We start from the raw sequence: 18262 nt of genomic DNA, 5'->3' as shown, positions 1-18262 counted from the left end.
TTTATTAGGCAACTTAGACTTAATCAACTACTTGTCTTGAAGATAACTAGCTCATTGCAAGGTATCCCACTTGAAGAGAGAATATGTAGATTGTTTGGCACAATGTGGGACAGAATCCGACAATTATTAACACAAGGTCCAGTCGATTATCTTTGGGGAAAATGATTATATCTTGAATTTGTATCGCTTCTCATGGGAATCTCCTCATGTTCCCCCTGCTGACCCACATATAGCTCCTTGTGTTCCACCTCCTCCCCCCTTTCTCATCTTTTTGTTCTCCCACATCAGCAGACAGTTGCCACCAACTTCCACATCATTTGAGGGAACCTCTGCAAAAAGTACATTATGGGTTTTAAAGGCTGTTCCAAGACACTAAGGAGCTGCCCCTAACCACGTTGGGTGGAAAAGTGTAGAAATATTTTCTGGTAATACAAAAACACACTGGCTGGCAGAGAAAAGGTCAGCAGTCTATTTCAACTGCATGACTATGGAAACTCTGGTTCATTTACTAAAATAGAGAGAACATGGAAATGTCTGCATTCTGCAGCTTGAACAAGGAACATTTTAAATATGAAACTACACTGCAGACAGGAATTCAAATGAACACAGAAGAGAAACTAATGGACATATTAAAACTGTTTTAAATATCTAGGAAGATGGAAGCAAACTGTATCAGATGGGATACAAAACATGGAAGCAGGCACCATGTAATGGAAAAAAAAACATGAATTTTAAATCACCAGTTTCTGTTCATAAGAATTGGCTTCAGCCAGAGTTGAACACCCAAACTGCTCACCTTCCCCCATCGGATGCAAGGTTCAAGCTCTGTTCTTCTCTTTATCTGAAAAATCGCTTTGAAACTGCAGCAGTGCCTGGGAAGGAATGTATTGGGTGAGGTGCAAACAACTGTGTAAACAGAGAAGAACTTTGGAAAATAGTTGGAATTGTAAACTCAATGTGTGTACTCTTCCCCTGAGCTAACAACACCTGACATGGCACAGAGACCACCACATAATGACAGGAAGTGGAGCTTGCTTCTCTGCTCTCAAAGATAAGAGAACAGTTGGTCCAATAGCCCTTGGAGATTGAATGTAAATGACATCACACAAGGCCAAACCAACAAAGAAGCAAATGGCCTGAATTACACGTGAAGTTCTTAAAGAAATATAGTGTGTAATTGAAGTTAAAAGTTATGCAGATGTGCTGAAATTACCATAAGTGCTATGGGGAAATAATGATTGTTGATTATCTTTGGAACTGAGACAAACATCAAATGAATATCCTTGAAAAATGTATGAATAGGTCCATCTAAATAGACAAATTCCCTAAATATTTGACTTTGGGAACCAGAGTTAGATATTCTAAAATGTGATGATAGTTTCCCAGAAAATGTCACAAAGCCGAGATTCGGGCGATAATAGCTTGTTGAATTAGACACCTGTATAGAAAGTCTTGAGCTAATAACTGTTATATTTATTGAATAAAATACAATCATCTTTCATTCGAACCTGCAACATCATGCTGACACGAGACACATTTTATTAAGTTTGGCATGGTCAGACCAATTTAGGCATCTACATGTTCTCACTCCTATTAGTAACCCGGCGAGTGCGAAGCAGAATGCAACAAGCATTCTGATTGGCTCTCGCCAGGTACCTACCCGGCCGGGAATCCCTCCGTCGGGATTCCACGGCCTTTGTCCCCGGTGGGGGGCGTGGCAGCCCCTCAGCCAATGAGAAGGCTCGAAGCGGGGCCATCCCCGCTCCGAGCCTACCCGCGGCTGAGAGTTTGCCTTCGCCCCCCGCCGGGGACTCGGGTAAGTCTTTTTTTTTTTTAATCCCTCCCTTCCCTCCCTCCCACCCGCCCCCCCAACTTACCTTCTTGGTCCTACGTCCCCGGCGGGGGACGAGGGAAGCCTCCAGCCATGTGGAGACTCGGAGCAGGGCCATTCCCGGACTCCGTTTTCCCTTTCCATGGCGGTGGGCATTTTTTTTTCTCCCGAAACGCTGCAGCGTTTCAGGACAAAAAAAAAAGCTTTTAGTGCCCCGGTGACACAATTTTTGCGAGCCGGGGGTACTAATAGCAATAGAACCCTCGTGTCGGGGGCACTACCGTACAAGGTAATGCCCGCGGGGCCTTCAGTAAGGCCCTCGCTTCGCTCGGGTCCTTACCTATGGGCCAGTGGCATTACCTGGGACGGTAATGCCCCCGATGCTCGGGTTCTATTGCTTAATTAGTAAACTTTTTTTAGAAAATGCTGTGAAATGGTCAAAATGCAAATTCCAATGTGTGGAGTCCTAATTCTCAAGGGATGATGTCTAGCAACTAAAAGGGACAAATGAGAAAAAAGCAGAGAAGTGTAGATGACCAGTCCAGATCAAGAGTCAATAAGCTGGCACCAGAGAATTTACATAATTTGGGGAGTAGTTAAATATGTATAAGGAGAAGCACAATAGGAAAAGGAGAGAGTTGTCTGAAATCATCTGAGTAGGAACTACTGGAAATGTTTGCTGGAGAAGCAAGATTGCTTGAGAGGTGGATTAGATCAGGAGGAAGACTAACATCTGGAGGCAACTTGGAGAGGCAAAGAAAAGAATGGATTCTGGAGGTATCGGCGACTGAACCTGGAGAGGCCATCTAACCAAGTCCCTATGCGGCCTATGAGATGATTCAGAAGCCCTGATTTGGTGTCTTTTACTGAGCACAAAACTCAGAGATGTTCTATGTAAGTAACCTGTCTAACCAAACCAAGTCTTGTGGAGATCTCTTTGAGTTAATTCCTCCTTCTTATTTAATGGGTGGGGCACAAAGTAGATCCTTAGTATTTTTACCAAGTAATGATTTAATTAATTCCCCTACAGCCAACTGATGGGGGATTTTGTTGAAATTCAAAATCAACATTGCTTCCAGTGTGGATAAAATATAATCTGTTAAAGTAATTAGGTACTCCTATTTCTTTTTGCCAACCCCCAAATTCTGTAAAGGGAGGGGTGCATAAAAATGAAATTCCCAGCTGTTCACCAATCCCCAGACCCTTCCCAAAAGCAGAGGGGTTCCCAAAATAAACTGAATATCTGGGTTTGCGGTGGGGCAGAAAAAGCGTCTTGCCAACATCAAACAGAGTTAAGTCACTGATTTAAAAACCACATCCCTGCAGAGATCGAGAAAGTGACTCCTGGTTGAAGAGAGATTCTTCATTGCATAGTGGTGGAGGAAAAGGTTTCTATATTTAAGAAAATGTGCTGTTCTGAAATGTTTGTTGAGCTATAACCCTGCTAGTATTGCCAAGAGCACAGGGAGATTACAATTTACAATAGAAAGTGTTGCATGTTATTTAATTTAAATGTCATGTAAAGTATATCTAAATTTCATGTAAAGTATATTGGCAAGCATATGATCTGGTCAGGTTTCCAGGTGCTACATGTTATAAAGTAAACCCCAAGAAATGTATATTGTGAAGTCAAATTGTACTGTCATGTCCAGGGTGCTGAACAATTCTGTACATTATGAGTATTTTGTGAGTGACCCAGGTGTGTTTCTATGTAACCAGGGTGTAAATAACCAAAAAAGGGCTGTACCCATTGTGGTGGTAAAGAGTCTGTAATCTGTGTTATCCTACTACAACTGGTGTTTTCAATTTGTGGGACAGTCAATTGTTATGAAAGAAAAGCATTTGGGCCACCGAGTGAGGTGGCGTGACTTGTGATTTGGTACACATATTAATTTTCATATTCATTAATACATATATTTATACTTTCTACACACTGGCCTGATTCTTGGCTTATCCATGGCACAGGGTTGAGGGATCCATGTTGCAGTGGTTTAGTGAGAGGCCACCGTCAACACAGGGATCTCTTTCCCTCCACAATCAAGGTGTCACAAAGCAAACTGTTTAAGGGATTCTACCTCTGCCCTATTTCAGATTCGTATCATGCCCCTTGGACCCCTCCCCCTCTGCCACCAATGAGCCAAGAACCAGGCCGGTGTACAGAAAGTATATTAATATTTGCTTAAATGCTTCGACATATCCTCACAAACTCCTTTGATTGCATACACGAAGAGCACCAATATTAGAAATGTAATCATCCACAATGATATCCAACACAGTATTAACAAACCTAAAACTATACCCAAACTGCAGGGCCTTCCCCGGGTTATTGGACACAGGAAATTTGGGCCATGTTCTGTATGTGAATTGACTTACGATACATTGAATGTTGCTTTGGGTATGGTGACATTATGGCAATTCAAAGATTTCACCAATTGTAATTCCAACAATGTTGTATATATGATTAAATGCCTGTGTGATCTGATGTACATTTAAATTATATCATATGATATGGCATTTATAACGCACCTATATACAAGCGTTTCAAGGCGCGAGAACACCAATCATTGGGAAGACCAATCATAAATGTAAAACACGTATGATTGAGCACCGGAGCTGAGATTGAGACAGCTCTGATGGTTAAACATTTCATGGCCAATGGACATTCCCATACACAACGGAAAAGGGTGATAATAATGAAGATCTGCCTTCCGTGTCAAAGTTCCATTAATCACAAATTGTTACAAATGGAACAGAAATAAATCTTTCTGACACAGAGTCACATCATGGGCTCGTATGATTATATTGATTAGAACTCTGCTCAGTAGAGGTGCTCATTTCACGCCACCCTGAATCAACATGCAGTGTCAATTGGCATATTGGTGTCCACCACCATGGATTTCATCTGGGTTGATGGGCTCCAACATGATCTATCTTGAACACTGTCTAACATTTAAACATGTGTTGGTATTTTGTGTATTTTTTAACGGTATGCTAATGTTTACACATTGTCTGAGATTGTGTCTGAGGTTGTCTTACATACCCGTCATAATTCTTTGGACTGCATTATTGTGTCTTTATCAAATGCGTCCATGATGTATGTACTCAGAGGCACATATAAATGCGTGGTTCACAACATTTTACACCATTTTGAACATGACGGATGGTTTTGCACTTGAAGATCGATTTGCATCTCACTTTTTATATGTTGTTGTCCATTCGTTGGTTTCTGCTACTAACTGGCGTGAACTGTCTATATGTGCGATCACATGACTGTCCTGACACTTGGTTTCCAACGTTCTCTTGCATGTAATGTTTACATTCACGATGACGTGATTGCTCCTTTCGCTATTTAGCATTCACTTGTACAGCTCTTAAATTCATCTCTCCGATTGGCAGAATATTTATCCTTTTATCCCTGGAATATTGGTGAGTGTTGTGGCGATTTATCAATTTTATGAATGGCTTTTCTCACAAAGTATTTTTTAGCTGCAATTTGACTCCTTGTCTGCTATACAGCTTTTTCAGGTGATTCATTCCCCGCAGGTGGCTGGTGCACACTGTGCTTTTTTTCAACTATTTAGCCTTGAATGATGGCAAGGCTTTACGTTTTTTGGGATTGATGGATTGCAATAATGCAGTTTTCGCAAGGGTACAGCAGCCTTTATATGGTGATGCAGGGTTGTCTATATACATTCTTATGGTGCATGATGACCACAGGTGTTTACATTGCATGTAGACTGTTGTTAGAGAGAGTGACCACAGAGTAAGTAGTTGGTGCATGTGGATTTTTGGAGGGTACTTGACGTGAATATAGTTGTGTGCTATTGAGGAGTTTCAGAATATATTCTTGACAATGAGTACTGTTTGTTTTTGATGTGTTGCAGATGTTGGTTGGGATATTTTCTGAGACGAACAGGATCAGTTTGAATTACACACATTTTGTGACTCATGATTTATCGTGACTGAAGTGCTCCCTGATAGACAATTATAACAGGTAGGCATTAGGTTGAAGAAGTGCCATTGTGTCATTTAGAGTGTTTTGTGGATTTCATCATATTTTCCAGGGCTCACATGGTAGTGATTGAGTCTGTCTTTGTTTTTTGTTGCAGTTGGTTGAATGGAGAGAATTGTTTTGGTGCACACACAATAGGTGTAGATGGTTGCCTCTTTTTTAGGAGGATTCACAATGGGAAGCGTCCATCACACGGATATCAATTGTCATTAGTGTACCCCTGAAGAATGTTGAGCAAATTTGCAATATCAATAGAAAGATGTTAGGTTTGATGTATAAATCTTGAATACGTTAGCAATAGGGTTGAACACACATATTACCATATGCTCTAGTTTGTTTTGAATCCCTTTCAACACTTCTTTTGGTCATTCAATGTATGTGTTGTATTACTTGTGTATTGTGGTTGGATTGTTTATTTGCAAAAAGTTTTTTTTGTAATTTCTGTGTTCATATTTGAATAAATACAGCAGTTTGTTATAATATTTTTAATCCATATAGTAGGCTGGTTTAACATTTCTTGTGTTGGCACAGCGTCCCCTTGATTTTTTCACAATCAGTTATCATAGTCCATTTAAACTAATGGGAAATCTTCATATGTATGCAAATCTTCTCTCCTTGCCATTTGACATTCTGTTGTTTGAACTAAGTGGGCTGCCAGTCGTAAATAGTTGGGATGCATTGGTACACCGAGATCCCCCATTGCAGATAATGAGCTACGCCGGCCCATGATGTCTGAAATTGACCACAATTTCGATCTGCAAACCTTCTATTTCCTTGTATTGTTTTCAGAGATCTGCGTCCCTTGATTGAAATCCTTGTTTTCACAACTCCTCCCTAAATTCCAGTCACACACTGGCAAGGCTGTTCTGTGGTTTGAAGTTGGTGGGCTGCAGGTCTCAATAGTTAGGATGCAATAGTTTCAAAGGAATTCCCGCTTCAGATCCAGAAGGCCAACATACCTGCAGTGGGGAGTCTTTTCTGCCCAACATTAGGGGTCTGCCTTGGGCCTAAATTAAATGTACATGTGACCCATGGGAACAAATTGGCCTTTCTTTTCAATTGCTGCCGGTATTTTGCATGTGAAACATAATATATATTTTAATACATTACATCTTGTCAGCACACACCAAGCCTTTTTGATGTGGACCCTTTTTTCTTCTGTCTGTTCTCCCTTTGATTTGCAGATTTTGGAGGTAACAGGTGATATTTTATCTAAATTTCAAAGGCACCACAGCAAGACACAAGGCATTTCCTCTCCTTGAACTCATTCCTTTGAGAATTGTACAGGTCATTTTCCCCTACTTTCGTACTCCTTTTTGGTAGTCACTAGATCATAATAGATACTCATTCCTACAGCCGACTTTTCTAAATTGTGCTGAGCATAAGCAAATGCATGCTAGAGGTGTTTCCCTACATTTTTAAAGTAATCATGAGTGGTGGACGCTTTTTTCTGTTTCTGCTTCTGATTTCAATAGAGCAGATGCTGAGGTAACAAAATGTTTTCATCCAGTCAAAAGCTCAAATTGGGACAACTGTGTACCAGATGATCGTGTAGTCCTAATAGCCATCAGGACAAGCGGTAATCAGATGTGCCAACAGGGTCCAGAGTCTGACACAAACTTCTTTAAGATACTCACAATTGTCTTGTTGTATCTCTCTACCCCCCTTGACACTGGGTGGTATTTAATGTGGAGATTTTTTTAGCCCTAGAATCTCCCACATCTTTGCCATCACCTCACTGGTAAAATTACTTATTCGATCAAACTCAATCCTTTGTGGGAGGCAGAAACAAGAGAAGATGTGGTTGATAATTTGTGCTGTAGCTGTCTCTACCTTACAATTCAGGGCTGGAAGATATTCTACCCACTTTGTGAGCAAGCATGTTACGGTCAACATTTACTTGTTTCCTCTAGAGAATTGAATGACTGGCCCTATGAAATCAACTTGCATATCTGACCAAGGCAGTGTCATTCCCCTTTCTTCTAGAGGAGCTCTGTGTGTGAGCACACACAAGACACCAATTTCACTAAATGTTGAGGTCCTGGCCTATGTGTGGCCAGTAGGCAACCTTGCACCTGATTTCCAATGTCATATGAATTTCCCTATGACCGACAGTAGCCACGTCATGGGTGTGGTTCAACATCAGGCTTTGGAATGAGGTAGGTCACAGGCAGATAGGGCTCTCCTTATCAACAAACCGGCTTGTATCCAGAACATCTTGGAAAACTTCTCCAACACACAGAGATCCTATTTACCGGTATACTTCAACTCTGTTAGGGGAATACTCTCGGGGTCTTCAATGTGTCGATCTTTCTGTGCAGTGATCAAATCTGCATCAGGGGTATCTTTACTCCACTGGACAGTCGAGAGTTCACTATTTGCACAGGTTTGTGACCTGGTGACAGTGGCAACTTGGATTTCCCCAAGGAGGGATTCTGTTTCTATGAAATCCCCCTGCAGAGCTCTGGTTTTAGCGAGTTGGCCCACCAGGTCATTCCCAGTCATATCTGGCCTCTCTATTTTGGAATGACCCCTTATTTTCTTCCAAAATATGGTCATCCCATTGGAGGTCGCCAGTCCATGTCAATTAATGGACTGGATCAGTTTGGCATGCTTCAATAGCTAGTTGTTAGCACAAAACATGCCTCGATTCTTCCAGTAATCAGGTGCTGCATGAACCCATTCCTGACACTGAGTCTGTGATAATGACCAGTTCTTTGAGTTGGTGGTACACTGCAGTGAGGAGGGGTTGATGAATGGTCATCAAATCTGCAACCTGACTACTTCGGGGTCCTATTTTGTAACCGGCAGAGTTTTCTGGGGTATCATTCACCCAAGCATTCCTAATGCAAGCCATTAGCTCTTCTTCCATGTTGTTATCAACATGGTAGGAGCACCCATCCACATAGACTGTGGGTATCCCCTGACACGTGTCTTCATAATAGACCTTGTGTGGGGGAAGTTAAGTGAGCCTTCATCTTGTTGTTGGTCATTAGACTTTCGTCCTTAGACAGTTTTCTTGAACACAATCATCCAAGTCTGCCAACCCTTGTGCTCGGGGACTCTTCTTGTTTTGGCCATATCTGATCTTCACAAGAAAGCCTTGCATTGACAGAATCCAGGAGGTAATTCAGGAATTGCTGACGTTCCCCGTCCGGATTCTGTCACTTTGGTGGAGATATTGGTGAGGAGGCTTGACAATGATGTGCACCCCTCGATGAAAGGGCATTCATTTTTCAATGCCCTCTCTGTTGCCAGGAGTGCCTTCTCGCAGTCATTGAATTTTTCCTCCACAGAGGACAAAGTCTTGCTCGTGTACAAGATGATTTTGTTAACCTTGTCATGCTTTTGATACAACACTGCTGTTAGGCAAGTATCTCAGAACCTCTTCTCCAAGAAGAACTCCTTGTTCTCTATGGGGTAAGCCAAACAAGGAGCCTTGGAAAGGTAACTTTTCAGTTGTTTAACTGCCTCAGCTTATTCCAGACCCCACTCCCACTTGACTTTGCCCTTTTATAAATGGACAAAGGGTCGAGTGATCTCTGTGTAGTATTCAATGAACATCTGACTATAATTAGTGTGTCCAAGAAGACTTCTTAATTCTCACAGAGTGGTTGGTCTTTTAATTTCATTAAGGCTGCCACCTTCTTGGCCTGGGGATTAAGACCCTAATGGATGATCTTCTGCCCTAAGAAGTACACTTAGGTGTTACACCACTGTGCCTTCTGAAAAGACAATTTTGCTCTGGCTTTCTGCAACTGGGTTAGAAAATAGCAGATCTCTGCTTTATGTTCCTCCACAGTTGAGCTATTAATCAGAACATCATCTATATAGGACAGCATGGCCTTATGTACAAACATGTCAAACCTATTGCCAGTGTTTATGTATCCAAAGGGGGCTTGGGCTCATGTGTACTTCTGCCCCAATGTTAAAGGCAAGCGTGTACTGGTCTTTCCTAATCATGGGTACTGTCAATTAGCCGTTGGTCAGGTGTACACCTTTGACTCTTGGATCTGTGCCAGCCCCTGATCAGTGTAGGGAAGTGGCCATCTTGACATGTGGACCCGTTTGTTCAACTTCCTCAGGTCTGCACATAGTCTCCATTGGCTGTTTGGTTTGGGTATCCCCAATACCAGTTTGTTGGAGGTATTGTAGATTTGACGAATTATCCCATGGGATTCTCAGTTCTTAATAATCTCTCTGAGTGACTCCATCGACACAAGAGGTAACCTCTATTGTTTAACAAATACGGGAGCCGTATCAGTCGTTTCAGTCCACTGAACAGATATCTTTGAATTCCCGGGAAGATCTGTTTCAGCGTTTGTCTTTGCTCCTCGGTCAGGCATCAGCAAGATAAATCCTTTCCTTGACCATCTGCTTTAAACCTGTCAAGACCTTGGGCTTGGCAATTTCAGCAGTATTCTCCAGATGGGTGGAGAGATCTCTTTTGATGGTGTTGACCTGCGCAGGAGGATCCAGGGATTTGAGGTAGTGGTCCTTGACTCTAAACACTACCTCCTCCCTCAGGATGTCACAGGTCACCCCTTCCACCTAGAAGTGGCAGGAAGAGTAAACCAAGAAATCCCCCCCATGCCTAGTAAAAATCTTTTCCCAGGGGAATAACATTGCTGATGTTGAAATAGTCGTTTGGGATTGATCCCATGATTTAATTACCTAAATCAATAGAATATTGTTGGGCATCAACAGCTATCCTAATAAAGGTGTCTGCGCCCGAAGTGATACTTCAAGGGTCACTGTTACCCACCAATATTGGAATGGTGTTGTGTTCTAGGTCTACTAGAGGTGTCAGATTTGAATACAAACCTTGTTGATGGGAATTTAAATGTATATAGGCATTCTGATGTTTGAGGTGCTGTCCTCGGTTAATTGTGAGGGAAAGAGTAAATTATCGCAACTGTCTTGGGATGGTAACCTCTTCTCGTATTTGAACTTGAACAGCATAAGGCAGCAATTGAGTTGACATGAATGCTTCTTCAGTGTTGTGAAATCCCATGGGGTTACCTCCCAATCTTGAACAAGCTTTATCATTAATTAGGTCCAAATTGATTTTGAATTGATTGAGAATGTCACTGTCCAGATAACAGGCAGAAGGGACATCTCTCACGCCCCAACAATTATGCTCTATGCTTTTGCTGTCAATGGAACTTTTTAGCATGCAACTGCTAAGCAGGAGATGTTTTGAATTTGTGGTTTCCAGACCTACTTCCCATTTGTCAATCATTTTAAATGTGGGAAGGGTCTGATCTTTTGGGAGTTTCCTGGATAATCCTTCGCTGATGAACTTCCTTCCTTTATTCAGGCATACCTTGGTGAGCACAGGCTCCTCACCCTCATTTATCTGAATGGGGAAAATCAACTGTTCACTCTTTTTTTTCATGTCTGACATACTTTGACCGGGTTCTTCCTTGCCTGGTTTCAGGGGACTCAAGGTTTCTTCTGATTTTGGACTGGTGTAAAGGTTTAGGGTGTTCTCTTCCAATGTGGATTGCCACTTAAAAGTGGGAGGAAGATTGATTTTCAAGAATGGAGAAGGGTTCCCATCACCAGTTTGTTCTCCTACAGAGATGAAAGGGATGTCTAGGACTAGGTTATTCTTGAAATGGAATTTTACTTTCTCAGAAAGTCGATCAATTAAATGACAGGTACCTTTCATGCTTGCATAGTTGGCACTCATTTTTTATTTTATAGACCGGTTAGTCGGGGTCAAGAGGACCTTGTTTACACAGTCGATCAGAGGTGATAACCTCCTCAGGAGATCATTCACCAGCAAAGAAGTTGTACCCTCTGGAGTCACGACTATCACCGAATGTTTTAATCAATGTCACCCAATTTTGATTTCCAGATCCGCAGTCCCTTTAATGGAAATGTAATTCCCCTCAAGATTTTGGAGATGTCTTGAAAGTGGTGTGAGGGGAATTTTGTGCCCCTTCCCCCATCCTGAATTGAGTTGGTGAAAGGCCTTTTTGGACAGGAAGGTGGCTTGGGATCCAGTGTCCACCAGAGCTGATAATTCAGTCGTGCACCAACTGAGTAATTATGTTTCGGGAGCATAATTATGTATTTGGGGAGCACATGGATATAGATGGTCACAAACTCTCTACAATTTGTACTCACTCACCAAGAATTCTGGGCAAATGCACGCTTTAGCTCCTGCACAAATTCACTAGGCTTCTGATTCTCCCCACATTGCAAATTATATGCAGCCTTATGGGCCTCCTGTGGGTTTCTGTGGGTTTCTGTGAGAGAAGAAATGTTTTAAAAAGGCCGTCTAATAGGCCTGCAAAGACACTGGAGTACTCAGGTGAGAATGTCAATTTCTAGATGCAATTCACATAATTTCTTATCTGATCTGAAATGTTGCCATTATCTGCTCTTAAAGATCCAGGAGCTCCCATACCGAATACTTGCCATTCTTGTGGTATGGGGTCAGGAAGCTATTTAGGGCCTTGATCTGTTTTATTGGGCCTTTCACAAAACCCTTGCTCTGTTTCCCTGTCTTTTTCGTCCTCTGGAACCTGCACCCATTCCCTTTCTGACTCAGAGCTGATACTGGTACTCCATTCCCAGTCTTCTAGGCACTCCCTATCTCTATGAGACTAGAAATGTCTCCCAGAACCACTGCCTCTTGCCTGTGCCGTTGTGAATTCTCAGGCTAATTTCCCATGTAGTCACCTTTTTGGCACAGGATAGAATACAATTCCACCATCCCTCCTCCCCTTGAATGTATGGAGGTTTTTTAGAATGCCCTTCCTAGGCTAAGGGTCTGGATTTTCTCCTTCAGAGAAGTGGGTGAGGTGGTCTTGTTGTAGTCTCATCTTCAGCAAATCTAACTCCCTGACTTTCTCATCATAGGAGTTTTCATGGTCTGATGTACTTTCAGTATTCTTTTGAGTCTCACAGGGCACGCTAGTCCGGTCCCCTTCCCTTCTGTATGGTAGAGATGAATACTTACCAGCATAAGACAAATACTGGCCGTCTGGATCAGTTTGGCCACACCTGGGTAAATCCAACTGCCTAATGTTCTCCTGTTCTTTATCAGTTGCATGCATGAGGTCAGTTCACATTTGTACCTGGGAGGTAACAAGTGACTGGCCTGATGATAGGGGCACCTCACCTCGATCAGTGGCCCTTGTCCCATATCCTGATCGGTCAGGGTGCATTAGAGCCTCTTTGTATTTCCTAATTTCCTCATTTTTTTTTTTTTCATTCTTGCCTTTCTCTGTCCAGATTTCCTTCTGGTACTCAGAGAGCTGAACATTTAGCTCTGACACTGATGCTTGGATGGCTACAAGTGTGCTGCTTTGCCCAGCCAATCTAATCCTCATTGCCTGAACCTCTTCCTGCAAGGGTTCATTTTCCCACTGAGCTTGTTGTAAAATGTGTGCCTGCTTCTCTGTGAGACTGACTACTTCTTTCTCTTGAGCATCTCTATCATGGGCTGCTTGAAATAGGTCTGCTCCTGTGCACATCCAATGCTCTAGAAGCTCTGTATTTTCTTCCCTCACTTTGGTGAGTTCCTGGAAATCAGGCACCCTGTATCCATCTTCAATTGGTTTACTTTTTGGAACAAAACACTATTGTCCTGCTGTAAGCTTTCGTTTTCGTTCACCAATTGCATTTTCTGTTGTTGTAAAGCCTTTAAATCTTGGTGCATCTGGTCAAATTAATTCTGGGAGTCAGCCCCTTTTACAGTTAACTGGTTATTTTCATATTGCAGTTCCTTGATGATTTTCTCAGAAGCCACTATTTCTTCCAGCAAAGCATTACTATGAACAGTCTGATCATTCAATTTACCTTGAATGTGTTTTACAGTTTCTGCACACTTCCTATAGGTGTCTTGTAGTGTAGAAAACTCAGTTTCTCACTCTGCATTAGCTTGCACATGGGTTTCTAACTCATTGTTCAGTTGTTCTATGAGGCTGTCCTGTTTCAACTCCAAAATGTGTCTCTGTTGCCATTTTTCACATGAGTGCTGAGCCTTTTTTAGGGCCTCAGTTTGACTCAAGACACTGGTCTCTTTTATTTGGAACCACTCTTCAGCTAATTGCAAATATAAATATAAATGAGCTGTGAGTTGAGTCATTTGAATCTGTTCCTCACATGTAGTTTGAGTCATGTAAAATGCCTCTTACACTTTGTGTAACCTCCCACCTTCAAGCCAAATGTCAATTCTTTCTGATGTCATCTCTTGCATCATTTTAGCTTGCCAGCTCCCCTCATACGCCTCTATACACTCTCCATGAATGAACAGCTTGGTGAGAAGATGTTTCCCGGCATCACTCAAATATATGGTAGTCATTTTAAAATAGCTTTTTGCAATGTGTGAAGAACTTCCTTTGCACAGGGGCAAAAATCACCCCTTTGCTGTTTAATTTCCACTCACAATGCCAAATGAAAAACCATTCTTACTTTTTCTTAATTTTTCACCTATACACCTCCCTGGAACTCAGGCGTCACGTCCTTGCGGCACTTTAGCAAAGGAAAGATGACTTTCCCTCCACCTTAATGCAATTACATTAAAATTAATAGTCTGCCACAATGCACTTGTCATGAGTCAAAAATAGGCAGCCATATTCCGGCACGAGCCCCCAATCTGTAACAGTTCATAGAGAGGCCACCCTCAACACTGGGAGTTCCTTCCCTCCACAATCAAGGTGTCACACAACAAACTCTTTAATGGATTCTTTGTCAGCCCTATTTCAGATTCATATCATGCCCCTGGATCCCTCCCCCTGTGCCTCCAATGAGCAAAGAACCAGGACGTTGTACAGAAAGTATATTTATAGTTATTTGAATTACAGGTAATGGAGGTTGTACTAAAACTACACACACCTCCATCTCTGTGACCCAAAATTAAACTTCTTTTTACGTAAATAAACCACAGCTATTGGTTGGGAAAACTCAAATCACAATACTTTACTTTATACAGCTTTCAATTCAAGGAAAAGTCAACACTGGTCAATGAACAAAATCAATTTAAATATGCAGTGCTGCGCAATTTTGATTTTCCTGTATGCTTAAAAAGGCTAGCAGTTTGGCTTGCAATGCTGGATATGTGAGGTCGCACTTTTGCAAGTACTTCTCCCAGCCCCACAATAACCCAAGCATCAATTGCATGCAGCGCCCTTCTGTTCAAAGGCCAGGTCTAGGGAGTGGGGGCAGTTTTAGTATTTTGGATTTTCAGACCCCCCCTCCACTTAAAGGCCATTGTTGGGGAAGTTGGTAGTTTAGAGAATGTTCTAGTTAAGGGAAAAGGACACCCTTCTTCCTTTAAGAAGTCAGCATCAACAGGACGATTAGGATTACCCAATTAAATTATAGGCTATAGTTTTCAGTGTTCACTGGGAATGAGCTTTGTGAACTTTGAATGTTAACACAACATCACACCAGAGTGTTTTGTAAATGGGAATTCATTACATTATATTCAGTGAAATAGGCTAAGGATCTATGCAGTTTTCCCCAACCCACTAATGGAAAAGAACCAACCAATGAAAGAAAATGGGTTAATTAAATAGATCCCCTCACTGACCTTTTGTTGGACAATCTACTTACTTTTGGAAATCTCTGGAATTGGTGCTCAGGGACTGAGCAACTTTGCTTGTAAGGGAAAAACTTCTAGCACTTCAGTCAATTGGATCCCACAACACTCCACTCTCTCTCTGGCTCCAGTGAGGAATCACAGCCTTTGCGTGTCTGGTCTCCCCCTCAATATTTTAACCCATGTAAAATTTTCAGTTGATCTCCTTTGGTGATTTTCTTTTGGCAGCTGTCTCCCTGTTGCAAATTGTTAGCATCTCTCCTGTTGGTAATTCTAGCAGCTCTCCTGTTGATAATTCTAGTAGTTCTCCCTTTCCCTCATAGGGAATAACTTTATAATCCAGTGAAAACATCATGAAGATTTCAATGTGGGCAGTGCCCTGCAAAAATCCTTGCACCTTTGATTGGTCCTTCCCCTTTCTCTTCAACCCCCAAGTCCAATCCCTGTCTAAGGAATGGTTCAGAAGACTAGAACATAAATATGGCAACTCCCATTTGAAATGCCCCTTTTTTTCTTATATCAATCTTAGCCAGAGAGTAACTATATGGCAAATCATTGTAATTTACTAGTTACTGCCATGAAGTATATATATATTCTGCTTCACCTAATCATGGGGAATTCAATAAAGAGGCAGGTAGGTCCGCACCATTTTGCACAGGCGTGTGGCAATTTATCACCATTTATGCAAAAGGCATAATAGTTGTGAACGCTCAATTTACTCTCCAAATACCTAATTTTATGCTGCACCGGCAGACCAATTCTGAAATTTGGGACATTTTCAGAGCAGCCAGAAACAACTATTAGCTTGTCATTAAAAGTGCCTAAATTGCATGTGGATACATTTTATTTCAACAAAATCCCCTTGTAATTATTTTACAAAAGGACATATAAATAAATGCATTGCAACTTGTGGTTGCTGAGAAAATGCATCCTTATGATAGTCTATTTAAATTTATGGGAAATCTTCATATGTATGCAAATCTTCTTTCTTTTCTTCCAGCCATTTGCCATTATGTTGTTCAGAGTTCAGCTTCCTTTAATTGCAGCTCTTGTTTTCACATCTCCTTCCTGCATTCAAATCATGAACCTGCTAGGCCTTTTGCCATTCTGTTGTTTTGAGTTGGTGGGCTGCAGGTCGTAAATAATTGAGATGCAATAGCTTCAAAGTAATTCCCTCTTTAGATCCAGAAGGCAAACAGGCCTGCAGATGGGAAGTCCTTTGTAAAGTCTGCCCAACAACAAACAAAAGGGTCTGCCTTGGACCTAAAAGAAATCTACATGTGACCCATGGAAAGAAAGTGCCATTTTCTTTTCAATTGTTGCCAGCATTTAACACATGAAGCGTACTGTATATTTTAATAGATTACATCTTGTCAACACACACCAAGTCTTTTCCCACGGGAACATGTCTCTCATGTCTTGCTTTAAAACTGCAAACACACATGCAAAGTCATTTTAGAGTCAGTGTTTGTGATTGCCACTGTGAATTAAAAGGCTGCTTTTAATTCGACCTTTCTTTTGTAATGACCGATCGACCAATGATTTCCAATGCTTGTCCTTTTCACATAGCACTTCCTTGTGTTAAATGAAGAAACCCTGTCTGCCTTGATAGGCCTATTTTCACTGTGAAGGTTTTTGAAGGCTGGCAGGTCATTTTCCCAGTAGGCTCTTCAGTTCTGTTTGTTTGGGCCTTTGATTAAACCCCATAAGGAGTTATGATATGGTTCATAGGCAGGGCTAGATTCAATGATATCGGCAGGTGTATTGGTGTGGTGCTTTTGATTGGGGCAGGGCAACATCTCTCCATTAATTGGTGCTTCATATATATACCCCACAACATACTACTGCTCTTAAGTACCAACCTTTCCACATCCTTGTCTCAGCCATGTTTTGGGTGTCTAGTCAGCAGCTGTCTGGTGTAACAGGAGATGGGCTGCAGGATTAATGGATTAATGTCCCCCTGATGTTCTATGCTTGACTGCCACTTGCCACTGGGTCAATGTGGATGTCAATCCTATAGTGGCTTAATCAATCTTCTTTTCACTAAATTGCCTCTCACTATTCCAATGGGCAGATATAGACACACCAAGAGATAGTTGTGCTGTCCACTCCCCGGCATTTGTTCGACACATAATGAGATATACATATGTATATGCAATAAATACACAACAGAATAAGCCAAAGAAACACCTACTCTGAACAAATAATACAAAAAGATGTTTCACTTATACATTGTGTCCTTTTGATTATCTGTAATCTCTTCTCCTGTAAACCATACTTTGTGAGTCTACATTAGTACACTTGTTATTCTGCTTCAGATATATTTAATTCTATGCACACATGCAGGAAAAGCGTGTTTGTTTCAGCCTGAAGTATGCTTCCCAGTGGGTGGTGTACCCTCATAGTAGGACATGCAAATCCTCCCTACCCATGCTAATGGAGAGAGAACCCTTCACCCAGTTCACAGCGTTCCTAGGGGCAGCCTTTAATATTGTTCGATATTCCACTTCCTATGTTATCTTCCGCCATCTTCAAATCAATGGCTGATCTACTGGGCCCCAATTTACCTCCAGCACTCTGAAGCAGTTGTGTTTCTGCATGTTGCAAATTGCAAATCTTCTACTAAATAAATAAATGAAGGGTTAATGAAAAAGTCCTGTGTTTGATCAGTCATAGGCATACTTTGAGGCCGATTCATGGAATAATTAGCGTGGCGCAAGTGGGCAAAAACATGCGAATCGCAGTGGAATAGCGAAAATCGCATTGCAAGTGCGGAAATCGCACGAAAAGCAGCGCACATCGATTCATGGCAGTCCGTGCGCGAGAAAACCAGCGGATGTGCGATAAAAAAGTGCGCGGC

Source organism: Ambystoma mexicanum, chromosome 2p, assembly GCF_040938575.1.
Source record: "Ambystoma mexicanum isolate Mex_15411 chromosome 2p, UKY_AmexF1_1, whole genome shotgun sequence".
Classification (NCBI taxonomy): Eukaryota; Metazoa; Chordata; class Amphibia; order Caudata; family Ambystomatidae; genus Ambystoma; species Ambystoma mexicanum.
Note: the sequence above shows the minus strand (reverse complement) of the source record.